The sequence below is a fragment of the Dermacentor andersoni genome, chromosome 1, assembly GCF_023375885.2.
Source record: "Dermacentor andersoni chromosome 1, qqDerAnde1_hic_scaffold, whole genome shotgun sequence".
NCBI classification, from domain to species: Eukaryota; Metazoa; Arthropoda; class Arachnida; order Ixodida; family Ixodidae; genus Dermacentor; species Dermacentor andersoni.
This window is the reverse complement of record NC_092814.1, coordinates 385,780,986-385,801,289: the sequence shown is the minus strand read 5'-3', so window position 1 is coordinate 385,801,289 and position 20,304 is coordinate 385,780,986. Positions and strand designations below refer to the sequence as shown.

The 20,304-nt window shown below is 47.2% G+C and overlaps 7 non-coding genes across 7 annotated transcripts; all 7 read right to left on the bottom strand.

The window, feature by feature from the left end:
• Positions 1–3,524: 3,524 nt before the first annotated feature.
• On the bottom strand, positions 3,525–3,596 carry TRNAM-CAU (transfer RNA methionine (anticodon CAU)). The gene has a single exon. It is a non-coding gene; the product is annotated as a tRNA-Met (tRNA).
• Positions 3,597–3,785: 189 nt separating this feature from the next.
• On the bottom strand, positions 3,786–3,857 carry TRNAM-CAU (transfer RNA methionine (anticodon CAU)). Its single transcript has one exon. It is a non-coding gene; the product is annotated as a tRNA-Met (tRNA).
• Positions 3,858–4,046: 189 nt separating this feature from the next.
• Positions 4,047–4,118, bottom strand: TRNAM-CAU (transfer RNA methionine (anticodon CAU)). Its single transcript has one exon. It is a non-coding gene; the product is annotated as a tRNA-Met (tRNA).
• A 189-nt stretch (positions 4,119–4,307) lies between these two features.
• TRNAT-CGU (transfer RNA threonine (anticodon CGU)) lies at positions 4,308–4,379 on the bottom strand. The gene has a single exon. It is a non-coding gene; the product is annotated as a tRNA-Thr (tRNA).
• Positions 4,380–4,568: 189 nt separating this feature from the next.
• Positions 4,569–4,640, bottom strand: TRNAM-CAU (transfer RNA methionine (anticodon CAU)). Its single transcript has one exon. It is a non-coding gene; the product is annotated as a tRNA-Met (tRNA).
• A 450-nt stretch (positions 4,641–5,090) lies between these two features.
• On the bottom strand, positions 5,091–5,162 carry TRNAM-CAU (transfer RNA methionine (anticodon CAU)). The gene has a single exon. It is a non-coding gene; the product is annotated as a tRNA-Met (tRNA).
• Positions 5,163–19,962: 14,800 nt separating this feature from the next.
• TRNAM-CAU (transfer RNA methionine (anticodon CAU)) lies at positions 19,963–20,034 on the bottom strand. Its single transcript has one exon. It is a non-coding gene; the product is annotated as a tRNA-Met (tRNA).
• Positions 20,035–20,304: the final 270 nt, after the last annotated feature.

Sequence of the window (20,304 nt, the reverse complement as noted above, 5' to 3'; positions counted from 1 at the left end):
ACTGGCCTTTTCTTCATAACGCAGTACGCTACTTCTTTCAATTGCTTTCATTTTGATGGTTTGCTTCAACAACTCCCATTCCTCGCCAAACTTTATAGAACTATCCGTTGCAAAAGAATTCAGAGCGGCCACTACCTTTTCATTAAAAGTTTCATCTCGTAGCAGCTCAGAATTCATTTTCCACAGTTCCCAAACGAATTTATTTCGTTCTTTCTTGCTGCCTACCCTGCATTTTACCAGGCAGTGATCCGAGAATGATATGGCCGTAACTGCATAGCACTGGCATTTTTCTACCAAATCGTATGATAGATAGATCCGGTCTAATCGTGCGTGACTTGTGCCCTGAAAGTGAGTGTACATCACGTCTCGGTCAGCCCGAAAACACTCAGCGACATCTTCTAATTCGAACTCATGTATAATTTGTGCGAGGATATCGCTGCTTTTGTCATAAACTACGCGTCGCGTAGACCTATCCTCAGCATTCAATACGCAGTTGAAATCCCCTACACAGGCTATTGTTTTTTGCACAGAGAAGTGATGCTTTAGGTTCAAAAAGAAAGTTGCCCTCTCTTGCACTGTATTAGGTGCATAAATGCACAACACGCGCCATTTGACATCGCAATAACTGAAATCACAAACGACAAGTCGACCGGAAGTGCACGAGAAGTAACCGTCAATAACCAGTCCTGGAAGCTTCCTCACGAACAACACACATCCCGCCGAAGTCCCTAAGGCGTGGCTCACTACCGTATAGTAGTTGTACGTGAACCTTTGCACCATGCTCCCGGTCTCCTCCTCGCCGTCTACCTTGGTTTCTTGCACGGCTAAAACGTCGAGGTCGTGGTCCACTAGTAGTCTGTAAACCTGACTCTGTTTCTTTTTGGCGGCCAGACCTCGAACGTTTAGCGTGCCGAGGCTAAGCGACGGGTTGGTAGCCATTACTGATTTAAACGGGAGGGGAGAAGGCCCGGAGCATGGTGCTCACCTTAACGTCTAGCTGACCGCTAGACGCCTCCGTGGCCATCCGGTGGCCGTCGTCCGAGTTCGTCTTTGGTCAGCTTCGGGGTGAGCCTGCGGTCAGCCTCCAAGTTCGGCTTAGGCTTGATGGTGGAGCGCCTTCCGGGTAGCGTCTTAGCGGGTGGTGGCTCGGAGTCACCGCCGGCCTTTCCGTCGACTTTCTCCTCGTGCTGCAGGGATCTCTTGACCGGTGCCGAGACGGATTCGACGCGGGCGCTAGCATGGGTCGCGTTGTCGTCCGCCTCTGCCTGCGTTGCATCCGTAGCTCGCTGGTGGCTCTCATTTTCTTGCGGGGCCGTCTGCACGCTCTCGACTGTAGCTGCTGGTTCCTTAGGGGGAGGGATATTATTCCTTCCTGCTTCGGCCTGCTTGGTCGTCGCGCTCGTTTCTGCCGCCACGTTGCTGTTTCCAGCACCCTTGGCCGCTTCCTCCGCCTCGGTCACGTCCATCATATGTTCTGATGCCGACGGCTCGCTCTGCGCCGAGCCCGCGGCTACTGCGTAAGAGCGTACACAGTCCGCGTCGTTGTGTCCAAAAAGCCTGCACCGGGAACAACGGGGAACCTTGCATTCTCGTCGAACGTGGCCAGAGCCCCGGCAGCGTAGGCACTGCATGGGGCGACCTGGGGCTACCACCAGCGCAAGCTCGCCGGCGACGCGGATCTGGTGGGGCAGGTCGTCAACTTTCATTCCGGCTTTCAGCTGCAGCAGCACTGCTCGGGTCGTCGAGCCCTTGTCGGACACGCCATCCACTCGCCAGCGCTCCCGGGTCACTTCCGTCACTTTGCCGAAGGAGGCCAGCGCGGTCTTGACGTCTTCGTCGTCCACCCCATGCAGAAGCCAGTGGATACGAAGCTTCACCTGTTGTTCCTTGGGGTCGATGACCAGGCAGCGACGCCCCTTCACCTGTAGCTCCTTCAGGGCAGCCAGCTTTTCGGCAGCCTCGGCTGTCTTCATCGTCACCGCCCATACATGGTTGATTTGGTATGCTCCAAGGGCGACGACGCCAGAGAGCATACCAACAGCTTGAAGCGCGTCCCGGAAATCTTCCACACGGAACGGGCGAACACGAGCGTCGCCGTGCAAAAAAACTGTATTTAAAACAATGCGTCCTGTAGGTAGCCGAGGCAAAATAATCTGGAAATCCTTATCTTCCTCCGTCGAAAGCCTGTTGCCGCGGCTAACAGCCGCATATGCCGCTCCATTGGAGCCCATGATCCTACGATCCGTTTAGCTCGGGAGCCGGAAGCAGAATGTCCGCTGCGCCACTCTGCTGCTCCTCCACCGTTATGCAAATTTATTTATAATTGTAATAAACGAGAGTAGTCTCTTTAAGGCGAGAAAAATATGCGGGAAGCATATGAGAGCGCTTCTCGGAATGCAATTATGATTTTAAGACACCAAATTACTGCGCTGATAAGCTCTTTCCGTTAAATGGGACCAAAACAAAATAAAGGAAACATGTACCAGAGCCTGGTTTCGATCCACGGACCTCTGGGTTATGGGCCAAGCACGCTTCCGCGGCGCCACTCTGCTGCTCCTCCACCGTTATGTAAATTTATTTATAATTGTAATAAACGAGAGTAGTCTCTTCAACGCGAGAAAAATATGCGCGAAGCATATGAGAGCGCTTTTCGGAATGCAATTATGACTTTAAGACACCAAATTACTGCGCTGATAAGCTCTTTCCGTTAAATGGGACCAAAACAAAATAAAGGAAACATGTAGCAGAGCGTGGTTTCGATCCACGGACCTCTGGGTTATGGGCCCAGCACGCTTCCGCTGCGCCACTCCGTGGCTCTTCCACCGTTATGTAAATTTATTTCTAATTGTAATAAACGAGAGTAGTCTCTTTAAGGCGAGAAAAATATGCGCGAAGCATATGAGAGCGCTTTTCGGAATGCAATTATGACTTTAAGACGCCAAATTACTGCGCTGATAAGCTCTTTCCGTTAAATGGGACCAAAACAAAATAAAGGAAACATGTAGCAGAGCGTGGCTTCGATCCACGGACCTCTGGGTTATGGGCCCAGCACGCTTCCGCTGCGCCACTCTGCTGCTCCTCCACCGTTATGCAAATTTATTTATAATTGTAATAAACGAGAGTAGTCTCTTTAAGGCGAGAAAAATATGCGGGAAGCATATGAGAGCGCTTCTCGGAATGCAATTATGATTTTAAGACACCAAATTACTGCGCTGATAAGCTCTTTCCGTTAAATGGGACCAAAACAAAATAAAGGAAACATGTAGCAGAGCCTGGTTTCGATCCACGGACCTCTGGGTTATGGGCCCAGCACGCTTCCGCTGCGCCACTCTGCTGCTCCTCCACCGTTATGTAAATTTATTTATAATTGTAATAAACGAGAGTAGTCTCTTCAACGCGAGAAAAATATGCGCGAAGCATATGAGAGCGCTTTTCGGAATGCAATTATGACTTTAAGACACCAAATTACTGCGCTGATAAGCTCTTTCCGTTAAATGGGACCAAAACAAAATAAAGGAAACATGTAGCAGAGCGTGGTTTCGATCCACGGACCTCTGGGTTATGGGCCCAGCACGCTTCCGCTGCGCCACTCTGCTGCTCCTCCCCCGTTATGCAAATTTATTTATAATTGTAATAAACGAGAGTAGTCTCTTCGAGGCGAGAAAAATATGCGCGAAGCATATGAGAGCGCTTCTCGGAATGCAATTATGACTTTAAGACACCAAATTACTGCGCTGATAAGCTCTTTCCGTTAAATGGGACCAAAACAAAATAAAGGAAACATGTAGCAGAGCGTGGTTTCGATCCACGGACCTCTGGGTTATGGGCCCAGCACGCTTCCGCTGCGCCACTCTGCTGCTCCTCCACCGTTATGCAAATTTATTTATAAATGTAATAAACGAGAGTAGTCTCTTTAAGGCGAAAAAAATATGCGTGAAGCATATGAGAGCGCTTCTCGGAATGCAATTATGACTTTAAGACACCAAATTACGGCGCTGATAAGCTCTTTCCGTTAAATGGGACCAAAACAAAATAAAGGAAACATGTAGCAGAGCGTGGTTTCGATCCACGGACCTCTGGGTTATGGGCCCAGCACGCTTCCGCTGCGCCACTCTGCTGCTCCTCCACCGTTATGCAAATTTATTTATAATTGTAATAAACGAGAGTAGTCTCTTTAAGGCGAGAAAAATATGCGCGAAGCATATGAGAGCGCTTCTGGGAATGCAATTATGACTTTAAGACACCAAATTACTGCGCTGATAAGCTCTTTCCGTTAAATGGGACCAAAACAAAATAAAGGAAACATGCAGCAGAGCGTGGTTTCGATCCACGGACCTCTGGGTTACGGGCCCAGCACGCTTCCGCTGCGCCACTCTGCTGCTCCTCCACCGTTATGCAAATTTATTTATAATTGTAATAAACGAGAGTAGTCTCTTTAAGGCGAGAAAAATATGCGCGAAGCATATGAGAGCGCTTCTGCGAATGCAATTATGACTTTAAGACACCAAATTACTGCGCTGATAAGCTCTTTCCGTTAAATGGGACCAAAACAAAATAAAGGAAACATGTAGCAGAGCGTGGTTTCGATCCACGGACCTCTGGGTTATGGGCCCAGCACGCTTCCGCTGCGCCACTCTGCTGCTCCTCCACCGTTATGCAAATTTATTTATAATTGTAATAAACGAGAGTAGTCTCTTTAAGGCGAGAAAAATATGCGCGAAGCATATGAGAGCGCTTCTGGGAATGCAATTATGACTTTAAGACACCAAATTACTGCGCTGATAAGCTCTTTCCGTTAAATGGGACCAAAACAAAATAAAAGAAACATGTAGCAGAGCGTGGTTTCGATCCACGGACCTCTGGGTTATGGGCCCAGCACGCTTCCGCTGCGCCACTCTTCTGCTCCTCCACCGTTATGCAAATTTATATATAATTGTAATAAACGAGAGTAGTCTCTCTAAGGCGAGAAAAATATGCGCGAAGCATATGAGAGCGCTTCTGGGAATGCAATTATGACTTTAAGACACCAAATTACTGCGCTGATAAGCTCTTTCCGTTAAATGGGACCAAAACAAAATAAAAGAAACATGTAGCAGAGCGTGGTTTCGATCCACGGACCTCTGGGTTATGGGCCCAGCACGCTTCCGCTGCGCCACTCTGCTTTTTCTTTTTTTTTCTTTATTGCCAGTCCTCGACATATCACAACACAAATTCCTAAATGATATAAACAAAGACCAAAGAAGCAAAAAGGGATGAATACACAAACGGAACAAAGAACAGTAATATTTACATTCGCTGCCGTCCGCTAGTGTGGCACGACGTTGTCGGATAAAAATTCCTTTAGTGCTGCAAGGGGTTCAACCCTCGTCAGCCACTCAGGAACAGGCTGTTGCAACTTGATCACTTCCACATACCGTTGCATGGATTCACAAAAGTACAGACGCGCCGGTCGGGCATCCGGGTCACAATGGTAACCGGCCATTCTTGCGCGCCATAAACAGTGGAGGCCCGTAAGCATGATCAGGTCGTACGGGAAACCTTCGTCGTCATATACTGGCAGAAACCTGATTCCGTGGGGATCTATAGGTAGCTCCTTTTTTAGAGTCCTTTGTAACACGTCCCAGAAAAAGACCCCTTCCCAACAGTGGATGAAGACGTGATGTATGCTTTCTGTATTTTTTACATATAAGGCAGTGGGTTTCCCATGGCATGTAGAACCCACGTTGTTCAAGGAAGATTTTAACAGGTAGAGTACCGGTGTGTAATTTAAAAAAGAACGATTTAGTGGCTGGTTGAACTGGCATCTTCTTCACCCTTTTCAATACATCTAGGCCTGGGCCTCCACTGTACGGGGCTCTGTACATAGGTACCAGCAAAACACTGTCACATAAATCACGATATAACTTTTTCCGTTTTACACTCCACAAATATGCACTTGAAAAACGAACACGCAAAAAAGAAATACTCTGGACTATTTCTCGAAAGAAACCACGGACTGGTCCTGGCATTATTTCCGTACCTACAACGAATTCGGGAAGTGATCTTGACAGCCTCATTTGGATCACCGTGCGCAGAAATGGGTCGTTTGTATCTCGAAAGAAGGAGAATCTATTCACCAGTTGATGCAAGAAAAGGTGCGCCAACCCCAGACCACCATCCTTCACACGTCGGAAGAGATTATCTCGGCTGCATCGCTCCCAGCTCGATGCCCACACGAATACAGCGAACACGTGGTGCAGTTTCTGCACATTAATACGAGAGCACTGTAGGACCTGCATTACGTACCAGATCTTTGATACGAGAAACATGTTGCACGCTGTAGCTCTCGCGAACATTGACAAGTGACAGGCGTTCCATCGGTCGGCTTTTTCTTTTAGTTCTTTTGTCCGCTCCTTCCAGTACTCGCTACTGTCCTTGTAGGCATCAAGGGGTGCTCCAAGGTACTTAACTGGCGTCGTGACCCAGTTTACGTTCGAAAAGTAGTCTGGTGTAGGCGCCCATCTTCCATGCCAAAACCCCAAACATTTCTGCCAGTTAACGTAGCTGTTAGTGATGTTACCAAACTTTTTGACGATATTAACAGTATTCAATACACTTTGTCTTTACAGCACACAGCCACATCGTCAGCGTATGCCAGTAGCTTCACTTCTGCTGATTGAAGACTAAACCCCTTAATACATTCATTTTCGATGATGGCCAGACATAGCGTTTCTATGTAGACACAAAACAGGAGTGGACTGAGTGGACAACCCTGGCGAACGGAGCGCTTTACGTTAATGGGGGCCCCCAACATCTGATTAATTATAAGTCTGGTATAGCAGCTCCGGTACGCCATGGTCACCCCTTCAGCGATTATGTGGCCAAAATTAACGTGTTCAAGGATGGTAAGCAATATGTCGTGAGAAACACAATCAAACGCCTTCTCCAAGTCTAGCTGCAGGATGGCTACTGCATCGCACATGGCGTCACAACACTCCAGCACACACTTCATTTTATGGATGTTAGTGAAAATGGTTCTTCCACGAATACCACACGTCTGGTGTGGACCGACTACTTCCTGAATAACTGACTGGACCCGTCGTGCCAACACCTTCATTAATATTTTGTAGTCGCAGTTAGTAAGCGCTATGGGTCTGTAGGAGGAAAGTTGCTTGAGCTTTTCGGTCTCTTCTGTTTTCGGTATTAGTACTGTATGGGACTGGCCAAAGGATGGTGGAAGTATTTTCAGTTCATATGCTTCATTGAAAACTGCTGTTAAGATATGAGCTAGGTGGCTTTTGAACGATTTGTACCAAGCGGCACAAAGACCGTCTGGACCTGGCGACTTCCCAGGATTCAGGTCTTCGATGGCTTTCATCACTTCATGTTCTGTTAATGGTCGTTCTAAGGTTTCTTTAACCTCACTCGACAGCTGTGGGATTCGTTGCAAAAATAATTTGTTGAAATCGTGCATGTTGACAGGCCTGAATGCAAAACGTTCTTTGTAATGCTCAAAGAAAGCACGCCCTATATTATTGTTATCCGTTAATACCACCCCTTCATATTCGATAGCCTCAATCTGCTTACGTCTCGAGTGCTTTTTTTCTAGCCCCAGTGCTCTTTTCGTTGGCGTGTCCCCGCATGATAGCCTTTCTGCTCTGGCGCGCACTAGCGCACCTCGGAAGCGATCTTCGTCGAATACATCGAGCTTCTTCTTAACGGCGCGCATATCTTGTTGATAGGCGCCAGGTTGCATGCATTCAAGCTTCGCAAATTTTTCTAGCAATGTTGTTAAATCCTTTTCTCTGGCCTTTTGTTCATATCGCAGTACGCTACTTCTTTCGATTGCCTTCAATTTAATGCTTTGCTTCAGCAACTCCCATTCCTCACCAAATTTTGTAGAACTGTCTGTTCCAAAAGAATTCAGAGCAGCCACTACATTTTCGTTAAAAGTTTCATCCCGTAACAGCTCTGCATTCAATTTCCACAGTTCCCAGTCGAACTTGTTTCGTTCTTTCTTCCTGCCCACCGTGCATTTTACCAGGCACTGGTCAGAATATGATATGGCCGTAACTGTGTAGCACTGGCATTTTTCAATTAGATCATATGAAAGATAGATACGGTCTAAGCGTGCGTGACTTGTGCCCTGAAAGTGAGTGTAGCTTACGTCTCCGTGACCGCGAAAACATTCTGCGATATCTTCTAATTCGAATTCGTGTGTAATCTGCGCCAGGATATCACTACTTTTGTCACAAACCACGCGACGCGTAGACCTATCCTCAGCTTTCAATACGCAGTTGAAGTCGCCTACACAGGCTATCATTTTTTGCACATGTAAATGATGCTTTAAACTCAAAAAGAAATTTGCCCTCTCTTGCACAGTATTAGGCGCATAAATGCAAAACACGCGCCATTGGACATTACAATAGCTGAAGTCACAAAAGACAAGTCGACCAGAAGTACAGGAGAAGTAACCATCTATAACAAGACCAGGGAGCTTCCTCACGAACAGCACACACCCTGCCGAAGTCCCTAAGGCGTGGCTCACTACCGTATAGTGGTTATGCGTGAACCTTTGCACCATGCTCCCGGTCTCCTCCTCGCCGTCTACCTTGGTTTCTTGCACGGCTAAAACGTCGAGGTCGTGGTCCACTAGTAGTCTGTAAACCTGACTCTGTTTCCTTTTGGCGGCCAGACCTCGAACGTTTAGCGTGCCGAGGCTAAGCGACGGGTTGGTAGCCATTATTGGTGAAAACCGGAGGGGAGAAGGCCCGGAGCATGGTGCTCACCTTAACGTCTAGCTGACCGCTAGACGCCTCCGTGGCCATCCGGTGGCCGTCGCCCGGGTTCCTCTTTGGTCGGCTTCGGGGTAAGCCTACGGTCAGTCTCCAGGTTCGGCTTAGGCTTGAGGGTGGAGCGCCTTCCAGGTAGCGTCTTAGCGGGTGGTGCCTCGGAGTCACCGCCGGCCTTTTCGTCGACTTTCTCCTCGTGCTGCAGGGATCTCTTGACCGGTGCGGAGACGGATTCGACGCGGGCGCTAGCAGGCGGCGCGTTGTCGTCCGTCTCTGCCTGGGTTGCATCCGTAGCTGGCTGGTGGCTCTCATTTTCTTGCGGGGCCGTCTTCACGCTCTCGACTGTAGCTGCTGGTTCCTTGGGGGGAGGGATATTATTCCTTCCTCCTTCGGCTTGCTTGGTCGTCGGGCCGGTTTCTGCCGCCACTTTGCCGTTTCCAGCTCCCGTGGCCGCTTCCTCCGCCTCGGTCACGTCCATCACATGGTCTAACGTCGACGGCTCGCTCTCCGCCGAACCCGCGGCTACTGCGTATGAACGCACACAGTCCGCGTCGTTGTGTCCAAAAAGCATGCACCGCGAGCAACGGGGAACCTTGCATTCACGACGAACGTGGCCAGAGCCCCGGCAGCGCAGGCACTGCATGGGACGTCCTGGGGCTACCACCAGCGCAAGCTCGCCGGCGACGCGGATCTGGTGGGGCAGGTCGTCGACTTTCATTCCAGCCTTCAGCTGCAGCAGCACTGCTCGGGTCGTCGAGCCCTTGTCGGAAACGCCATCCACTCGTCAGCGCTCCCGGGTCACTTCCGTCACCTTGCCGAAGGAAGCCAGCGCGGTCTTGACGTCTTCGTCGTCCACCCCATGCAGAAGCCAGTGGATACGAAGCTTCACCTGTTGTTCCTTGGGGTCGATGACCAGGCAGCGACGCCCCTTCACCTGCAGCTCCTTCTGGGCCGCCAGCTTTTCGGCAGCTTCGGCTGTCTTCATCGTCACCGCCCATACATGGTTGATTTGGTATGCTCCAAGGGCGACGACGCCAGAGAGCATACCAACAGCTTGAGGCGCGTCTCGAAAATCTTCTACACAAAACGGGCGAACACGAGCGTCGCCGTGCAAAAAAACTGTGTTTAAAACAATACGTCCTGTAGGTAGCCGAGGCAAAATTATCTGGTAATCCTTATCTTCTTCCGTCGAAAGCCTGTTGCCGCGGCTAACAGCCGCATATGCCGCTCCATTGGAGCCCATGATCCCGCGATCCGTTTAGCTCGGGAGCCGGAAGCAGAATGACGCTGCGCCACTCTGCTGCTCCTCCACCGTTATGCAAATTTATTTATAATTGTAATAAACGAGAGTAGTCTCTTTAGGGCGAGAAAAATATGCGTGAAGCATATGAGAGCGCTTCTCGGAATGCAATTATGACTTTAAGACACCAAATTACGGCGCTGATAAGCTCTTTCCGTTAAATGGGACCAAAACAAAATAAAGGAAACATGTAGCAGAGCTTGGTTTCGATCCACGGACCTCTGGGTTATGGGCCCAGCACGCTTCCGCTGCGCCACTCTGCTGCTCCTTTTTTTTTTTCTTTATTGCCTGTTTACATCATACAGAAACAACAAAAGGATCTCAAAAACTTTTGAAATTGATCAACTCATCAAACAGTGTAACCCAATCAGGTGTTTCTGGCTGGGCTCGGTACAGCTCCCGCATATACGCTACATGTTCAATAAAATTTTCCTTTACAGGCCGAGCGTTAGTGTCGGCATGTCATACCGACATTCGGGTTTTCCATATACTATCATCATCGGGAGGCTGAGTATCATTATCATGTCGTAGGGAATGTCGCCGTGATTCTCAAGTGGTAAGTATCGGATTCCATGTGGTGTAATAGGTAAGTCCTTTTTGATAGTTCGCTGAAGGATGTCCCAGTGAAATATAGGATCCCAGCATTCAATAAATACATGTTCTATTGTCTCTGGTTTTTGGCACAGTATGCAGTTGACTGTCCACGGTACAACCATTCCTTTATCTTGTAGCCACGTTTTTACAGGTAGAGTGTTTGTATGGAGCTTGAAGAAAAAGGATTTTAAATGCGGTCGTATCGGCATTCCTTTAACCCGTTTTAAGACGTCTTGTCCACAGCCTCCATTGTATATGCTTCTGTACACTGGCAGAGGTAACATAACATCCAGCAAATCCTTGTAGAGCTTTTTCTTTTTTACTGTACTCAAGTATTCTATGGAAAACCTTACTTTAAGCATGCGAAAGGCTACAACAACCTCGCGCCAATAACCTTTTATACGGTGCATCGCAGTCTTGTTAGTAGAGACGATGAATTCAGGTAGTGCATTGTGTAAACAAACTTGCATAACTGTATGCAGAAATGGGTCACACTGATCTCTTAAAAACATAAAACGCGACACAATCTGTCTGATAAACAGGTGCGACAGACCAAGACCACCTTTTCTGACGGACAAAAACAGGTTAGTTCGACTCGTTCGTTCCCAACTTCCTCCCCAAATAAACACTGCAAAGACTCTATTAATTTTTTGTAAGTTAGTACGCGACATAAACAATACTTGCATAACATACCATAACTTGGCAACTAAGAATAGATTGCAAGTAGTTGCACGGGCAAACATTGACAAATTTCGACCTTGCCATCCCTGCGTCTTCTCTTTCAAGCGTTCTGTTTCCTCGTTCCAATACAGTTCGGTGTCTTCATAACATTGTAATGGGACACCTAAGTACGCTGTTGGTATTGCTGTCCATTGGATGCCAGCACATAATTCAGGCTTCTCGCTCCACTCTCCATGCCAGAACCCTATGGTCTTCTCCCAATTTATCTTGCAGCCAGATTCCTTGCAAAACTCGCAAGTCAACCTAACCACCTCTTTGATACTTTCGGCATCTTTGCAAAAGACAGCAATGTCATCAGCGTATGCAAGGACCTTGACTTCCGCCGTTTCAAGCATAAAACCGCGTACACTTTGACTATTAATTAAACTCAAGCAGAAAGGTTCCAAGTAAATATCAAAAAGTAATGAGGAAATTGCACATCCCTGCCTCACACTGGAGAGAAGCTGGATTGGTTCACTTAACTTCTTGTTTATAATGATGCGTGTGCTGCACTCTGAGTAGGCCATTTTTACTCCTTCTAATATCAGTCCGCCGACACTAACATATTCTAATATTGAAAATAGTACTTCATGTGACACATTGTCAAACGCTTTCTCCAAATCTAGTTGCAACACTGCAACCCGACATGAGAGAGCATCACAGCACTCAAGAACACAGCGAGCTACATGTGTATTGGTGGAAATTGTCCTGCCCTTGATTCCACATGTTTGATGCGGTCCCACTAGTCGCGTTACAACACTTTGAAGTCTCTTTGCTAACACTTTCGTGAATATTTTGTAATCACAGTTCGTGAGGCTTATTGGTCGATAAGACTTTACTGACATCATTTTAACCGGATCCTCGCACTTAGGGATTAGCACTGTATGAGCCGTTCGGAACGATGGCGGCATTCGCTGTGTTGCATACATTTCCTTGAAGACATTATGCAATAATTGGCTGAGCTGACATTTGAAAGCCTTGTAAAAGGGCGCACCTAAACCATCAGGCCCGGGAGCATTTCCTGCACCAAGTCCATCTATAGCGTCTTCGATTTCTCGCAATGTGATGGGAAATTCCCGGCTTGCTTTGTTGTCATATTCTAAGCGTGGCATAATATGAAGGAAATCTCGCTCAAACCCTTCTATTATTTTTTTCTTGTTCCCAAGCAGTTCACGATAATAATCTACGAATGCTCGCTCTATCATTGTGGGTTCGGAAGTTTCCTCGTTTTGATATATTATTGCTTGTATTTCATTTTTTGTCGCATATCTCTTCTCGTCACTTAGCGCCCGTTTAGTAGGCGTTTCCCCATTCCACAATCGTTCCGCTCGCGCTCGTACCATGGCTCCCTTGTATCGTTCTTGGTCGATAAGTTCCAGCTTACTTTTTGTTTCCTTTATCTGCTTCATGCAAGATCCAGCGCTCTGACATTCTGTAGAGAAGAGCAATTCTAGTTCGCTTGTTAATTCTTTTTCTTCTTGTTTTTCCTTGCGGCGCAGCGCAGTAGCTTTTTCTATCGCTTTTCTCTTAACATCAGTTTTGAGAGTTTCCCATGTTTCAATACAGTGATTAGTTTGCGCTGTCATAGAGGAATTAATCATTTCACTTATATCTCTAATAAAGCTTTCATCATCTAGCAGTTTGGTATTAAACTTCCAAAGATCCCAATTAAATTTCGTTTCTTTTCGTTTTTGCCCTAAATCAAACGTCACTAGACTATGATCAGAAAAGGATACATGTTTAATCTCGTAACTTTGACACGATGGCACGAGCTGCATTGCAATATAAGCTCGGTCTAATCGCGCATGACTTTCACCTTGATAGTGCGTATAAACGGAAGCTTTGCCTGTCGATAACAGAATACCGACATCTTCTAATTCATAATCATTCACAAGTATGTTTAAAAACTGTGCGCTCGTATCCCTTCGTTTCATTTGATTAGCTCGGTCTTGTGCTCTGCACACACAGTTGAAATCCCCCATCAATATAAGGTATCGCTCGCACTTCAGGTATTCTTCTAGCTGTTGAAAAAAAATTCTACGTGCACATTCATCATTTGGAGCATACACGCACAAAATGCGCCACTTAAAGCCAGAAAAAGAACAATCAAGTATGACAAATCGGCCAGTTCCACATATAATAACTTGTTCCTCTACAATACCAGCACTGTTACGGATAAAGAGTGCGCATCCTCCAGAAGTTCCAACCGCATGACACACGCAGACGTTATACATTGCTCTAAATGGTTGCACGATGCGGTCCGTCTGTTCCTGGCCTTCCACCTTTGTCTCTTGCACGGCGACAATATCTAAATCATTTTCTTGAAAAAGCCGGCTTAATTGGTACTGGCGTCTCCTGCTCGCCAAACCGCGAACGTTTAAAGTGCCTAGACGAAGGGGCTTCTTAAGGTTAAGTGTCATGGTTAATCTGAAACAGGTGGACCGCATGGAGTTTACCTCGATCTTTTATGTTGCCACTCGGTCGATTCTTTCCGGCGACGGGCAACGTCGCATCCAGCCAGCAGTTCTCGGGTCGATGCCGCTGTGGCTCTGTTGCTAGGGGACTTGATGCCATGGTAGGTGCTCGGTGTTCGTAAGTGGTGGAATTGCTGCTTTATGCGTTGACCCTCGTTGTTACGAGGGCTTATTTCCCTCAGTTTTCCGGTCAGGAGGGAGGCTGGCTTTCGGTTTGAAGCTGGGTCGTCTGCCCAATTGAAGGCCGGTCTTCACGACTGTCTTGGTGGGCGGTTCTTTTCCGCTACTTGCACTGGGCTTGCCCATTTCGCTGCCTGCATCGTCGCGCGGTCTCTTGGCAGAAGCACCTGGCTCAAGTTCCATTGGCTGTGCGTCCGCTTCTGCTTCCGCACCCAACGCTGCTTCTACGGGTTTGACTTTGTCCGCCTCTTGTGTTTCCCCCGTCACAGGGGCTCCGTTTGTCTGGGGCGTGGTGTTATCAGCAAAAACACCTTTCCACGCGTCGGTAGGGGCCAGGGGCGTAGCCAGGGGGGGGGGGGGGGGGCTTATGGGGCTTCAGCCCCCCCCGAAATTTTTTCGTGCTGTCCATGCACCGCCGACAAAAGCAACCCCCGGCGCCGGAAATCATTCTGGTTTTTGTCTAGAGCGTCTTTTTCACGCTCGAAGAGCCATTTCACCGCGAAAATTGCGAACTCAGGCTGAATTTTGCGGGAACGCCCATGCACTGGAAGTCACATAGCGCAAGCAGCCCCATCAGAGCACAAAGTTTCAAGGGTGTTTTCATGGCAAACGGGCTCGCCGCGGCATTTCGCGGAGGCCGCGGAATTTGCACCCTATCATGGAATTTATGGAGCGCGTGGATATCAGTTCTGAAACTTTATGGGTATAAAGTTCTCATAAACATCTAATGGGAAAGGTACATTGACATTTCCAAACGTGTGCTTTAGATTTTCAATTGCGGAACTTTGTAAGTTTAATGCTCCCATAAATATTTGACGCCAAAGGTGCATTGACTTTTCCAAAGTCGCACATCGGGCCATACAACGAGACAAGCCAAATCAACACGCTATCAGACAAGTTGACAAAGCCCGTAGCGAGGCCCAATGAGACGAAGTGTTGTGGGGGTTCATTCGTGCCGTCATGTCACATAAACAAATATTTTTTTTTCACCTGTGCCAAAGCATCCAGTGAAGACACTAAAGCCAGCCAAGGCAACTACGTTCTTATTTAGTTTTTTCTACTTTGACTTTTAATCGCGAAGACACATTGAGCCTCTTCATTTTATTTTTTGTTCTCGCTCCCCTACCCGCGCGCTGCCAGAGCCAGCCAGAGCGCACGCGTTTTTCTCGTGTTGCCCCGACCAGCACGCGGCGCACTTCGGTGCGCGTTCGGTTTTCTCTGGCCGAGTGTATTTTCGCCTGGCAGAGCTTTGGACGCTTTATAGCTAGCAGACGATAAAAAGAAACAATGGTCGCTAGCCGCCATCACTGTGGGGACTCGACGGATTGCACCGCGTTCGCTTGAGCGCAACCTCTCCAGAAAGTCTTGTCTCGCCGGTGTAGGATGCCGAGCAGTATGCGCCTGGTTCTTGGTGGACCAAGCCTCTCGTGTTTTCTTCGATATTCCTTTAATAGCCATATCAGTTGCCCAAAGTAGGCATTCTATTGTGACCAACATACTTTGCGTTTTGTTTTTCATTACGGTGCCCCCGCACCACAAAACGAAAAAGAAGCGTTGTTGCGGTGCAGCGAATTGTCGTATGGTGAAAGTGCTATTTTGTTATTTCTTTTGCGGAAATTAATGGGCCATGGGACGCTTAAGCTGCCCGATACTCTTATTATATTATTGCGATAGCAATTATATGGACACTCTAGGCGCATTCCTGCCGTCGCCATCATGTTCCGCATAAAGTCTAAGTGCGATAACATCGTAACCCCGCGCCGCAAGCTGTATGTGCGAGTGAAAGCGTGTGGGGGGTGGGGGGGAAATGGGTGAGCCGACGATAGTGGCTCAGTCTTGTGTGCGCAAGGGAGAAAAGTGAGGAGCAAGCGCGCCGCCTTCCGTCGCGCGCGATACATCGGGGGGAGTGGATGGAATGGGGGCAGGATCTAGGATTGTGTGAATCTGTGATTGCGCAACATGTTTATTTGCCTTATTTGACGCATTATATACCGTGACTTTTTCTTAGATACGTAGATTTATTGTAGACTTACTTATACGTATGTTTAAATATCTTGTTGCGAGGTTTTGTGGATACGTGCAGTGAACTTCGTTTCCAGTGGCACTTTTTGCCCTTTATCAAGCAGTAGCTTCGCATTTGTATATTCCATTGCTTCTTCGCATTTCTAATGTACCAGGGCGAGTAAAATGAAAGTGAGCCTACCCACCCTGCGCAATTATGGTTCTGTTCATTATCTGCAAGGCCTGCACGTAGCACACAGGCATCTCTCATTTACAAAAGTGACACGCAGGTGTGAGGATAAATGTTCTTTAATGCTCTCATACACTGGGTTGAAGATAATTGCGTGCCGTAATGGACTCTCCAGAAGTTGAGCAGCGTGGTGCCGTCAGGTTTTGACAGCTGAAGCTGTTTCCCAAAAAGAAATTAGTCACCGTATGGCTGCCGTGTACATGGAACATTGCATTTCATTGGCCACTGTGAAGCGTTGGAACAAACGGTTCAAAGAAGGACGTGAAATTTGTAAAGACGACCCCAGACCGGGCCAAAGCCATCGTGCAATCACCCCTAACAAAATTGCACAAGTTGATGAGCTGATGAGACAAGAACGGAGGATAAGCATCGATGAACTGGCAGAGCGTGTGAACATCAGTCACGGTTTGGTTCACGCCATAATTCATGAGCATCTCGGTTATCGGTTCTTGTGTGCGCAATGGATGCACAAGATTCTGAACCACCGCCAGAATACGGAGAAGATCAGTGCTGTGTTTACTCATCTGATCCGGTATCACAATAAAGGTGATGATTTCTGGTCTGCAATTGTGATCGGAGACGAACCATCATGCCACTACTAAGACCCTGAAACACGACAGCAAAGCTTACAATGGAAACATTCAAATTCACCTTCCCCAAAGAAAGCAAAGGCCGTCATTTCCACCAGTAAGGTGTTGTTGACTTTTATTTTTCGATCGTCGGGGGCCATTACTGATAGTATTTGCTAAATCTTGAGAGACTATCAATTGTTTCCGATATTGTGAAACGCCGGATCGGCTGCATGTCGCAATCAAAAACAAACTACGTGGAAAATTGACGAATGGGGTCATCTTGTTCCACGACAATGCCCGTTCCCACGTCGCCGATGTGGTTAATACAAAACTGGCAAAGTTCAAGCGGGATACGCTGCAACATCCGCCACACAGCTCAGACCTGTCGCCTTGCGACTTCCACATTTTGGGGCAACCGAAAAAACAGCTCAAGGGAACCAGATTCGTCTCGGACGATGTCGTGAAAGTCAGTTGCAGACGTTTTGAAGGAGCGACCCAAGGAGCTTTATGAGACGGGAATTGCGCGACTCTTTAGTCATCGGGACAAATGTCTAAATGCTCATGGGGGCTACTTTTAATTTAAGTACCCCGTTTGTTATATATTCGCATTAGCTCACTTTCATTTGACTCGCCCTTGTATATTCTGCAGAACTCATGCTTTTTATACGTGGTCTCTGTTGCGACTATAATTTCGGTGCAATTACTCACGATACACGACCGGTGACAGCTGCTGCTGCGTAATACACTGGAACAAATGGAAGCGTTTTTCACTGGCTGTTGCATATGTACAAGAATGTAAACAAGGATCTTGAATGACAAAGTGTCATTAACATATTTGTCCTCAACTTGTTCATTTTATGGCCTTTACATTTTTCATATCAGCGGCATGCACTGCTTTGCTGGCTTCGAACTGATGTAGTTCTAAAGTTCGTGTGATATTATCTTTACCTATTAAATAGACAAAATACATGGAAGCATTGACATCAGTTATGTTGGGCACAATTTTCGGCACATACGAGTATATTCTTTTATAAAAAAATACATATTTTACTTGTATTGACAGTGCGTAGCGTTCAACAATTCGTTTGCAGCATCTTTGGCAATGGCAATGCAGTTATTATTCGTGTATTTGATCCCTAGGCAAATTGTTTAAGAGGAAGCTTTAGCTCGGGCCTAACTCCGACGTGGCCTATTCAGATACATGTAAAACGCAGAAACGGTTGTCTGAGATAACTCCTAAATCGCTTTTAATTAAATTTGTTGCATTTGAGAGAGTATGTTAAATTCTAGTGTCTGTTGGAAGCGGAATTTTGATTTAGGGCCTGAACTCTGTTTAAAATATTTAGAAAAATTCGAAAGTGCGAAAAAAATAGAAGCACGAAGTTTAAATAATAATAGCTATGCATCAAGAACAGATATCGCGTTTCTGTAAGCGGCATCAATTACACCATTCAAAGCGGACAAATTCGATATGTAAATGTGTATCTTACGTGAATTGGTTATGTTATGTATACCATTCAAAGCGGACAAATTCGATATGTCAATGTGTATCTTACGTGAATTGGTTATGTTATGTACAAGGGTTCTGCAAAAGCCATATTTCCATAATACTTAATTTTTTTGAGACTCATGTGTAACATATCAATTTTGCCCGCTGTAGGTGTACTATTATGTGCAATTCACAGAATTGTGATATCAATAATCATTGCTGATTTACAGACTTGTATACTTGTTTCGTTTTCTGAAAATTTTCGATATTTGCCACTTTTCAATAAAATATTGACGACCTAAATCGAAAATTCGAAACAAGCAGTCACTAGAATTTAAGTTTTTCTTTTAAATGCAACAAACCTCGTCAAATTCGGAGCAGTGGTTGCCGAGAAAAACGAATTCTCCTCATACATGTATTTAGATAGGAGCATCCGACCTGATGTTTCCTCTTAAGGAGGAGGTCCACCTGCAACGTGAGCCCCCCCCGAACGAAATTTCTGGCTACGCCACTGGTAGGGGCAACTTTTTGATTTGCGCTCTTTGTGTCGGCCTGCTTTCGCCCATCAGCGGCTTCTTCGGCGTCTGCTTCATCCACCATGAGCTCTGCATCCGCGTCCTTCGTTGCTTTTCCGGTGATGCTCGCATATGTGGTCACGCAGTCTAGGTCCGTGTGGCCGAAGCGCCTACACTGGGAACAGCGAGGCACACGGCAGTCACGTCGAATGTGGCCGGTGGTGCTGCAACGGAGGCATAATGGTGCTCGGTTGGGCACAACAACTAGGGCGAGTTCGCTTCCTACACGCAACTGGTGGGGTAGGTCGTCGATAGTGACTCCGGCTCCAAGTTTCATGGCCAATAGGCGGGTGGTCGATGCTCTTTCCGTGATACCACGTACGCGCCATTTTTCCTTCGTTACTTCCGTAACCTTTCCATACGGAGCCAGGGCCGCACGTACTTCACCGTCGCTGACCCCGCAAAGAAGCCAGTGCAGTTTCATTCGTAAGCATTGGTCGTTGGGGTTAACTACCAGGCACCGGCGACTCTTCACTCGGAATCCCCCTTTTGACAACATTTTCTTCGTTGCTTCTGCGCTCTTGAATGTCACGGCCCAAACGTGATTCATCCTGTACGCCCCCAAAGCGATAACGTCCGGAAGTGCTCCCAGATTTTCCAAGGCATCGCGAAAATCTTCCACTCGGTATGGGCGCGTTCGTAAATCCGCATGAAGAAAAATAGTATCCGTAACAACCTGACCTGTTGGCAGTGGAGGCAATACAACTTGGTAGTCCTGGTCGACTGAAGCAAAAGACCTGTTTCCGCGGCTTGAAAGGGCCGCTGAATCCGCTCCTTGGGAGCCCATGTTACTCACGTCCGCACACAACGGTGCCCGGAAGTGGAATGACCGCTGCGCCACTCTGCTGCTCCTCCACCGTTATGTAAATTTATTTATAATTGTAATAAATGAGAGTAGTCTCTTTAAGGCGAGAAAAATATGCGTGAAGCATATGAGAGCGCTTCTCGGAATGCAATTATGACTTTAAGACACCAAATTACTGCGCTGATAAGCTCTTTCCGTTAAATGGGACCAAAACAAAATAAAGGAAACATGTAGCAGAGCGTGGTTTCGATCCACGGACCTCTGGGTTATGGGCCCAGCACGCTTCCGCTGCGCCACTCTGCTGCTCCTCCACCATTATGCAAATTTATTTATGATTGTAATAAACGAGAGTAGTCTCTTTAAGGCGAGAAAAATGCGCGCGAAGCATATGAGAGCGCTTCTCGGAATGCAATTATGACTTTAAGACACCAAATTACGGCGCTGATAAGCTCTTTCCGTTAAATGGGACCAAAACAAAATAAAGGAAACATGTAGCAGAGCCTGGTTTCGATCCACGGACCTCTGGGTTATGGGCCCAGCACGCTTCCGCTGCGCCACTCTGCTTTTTTTTTT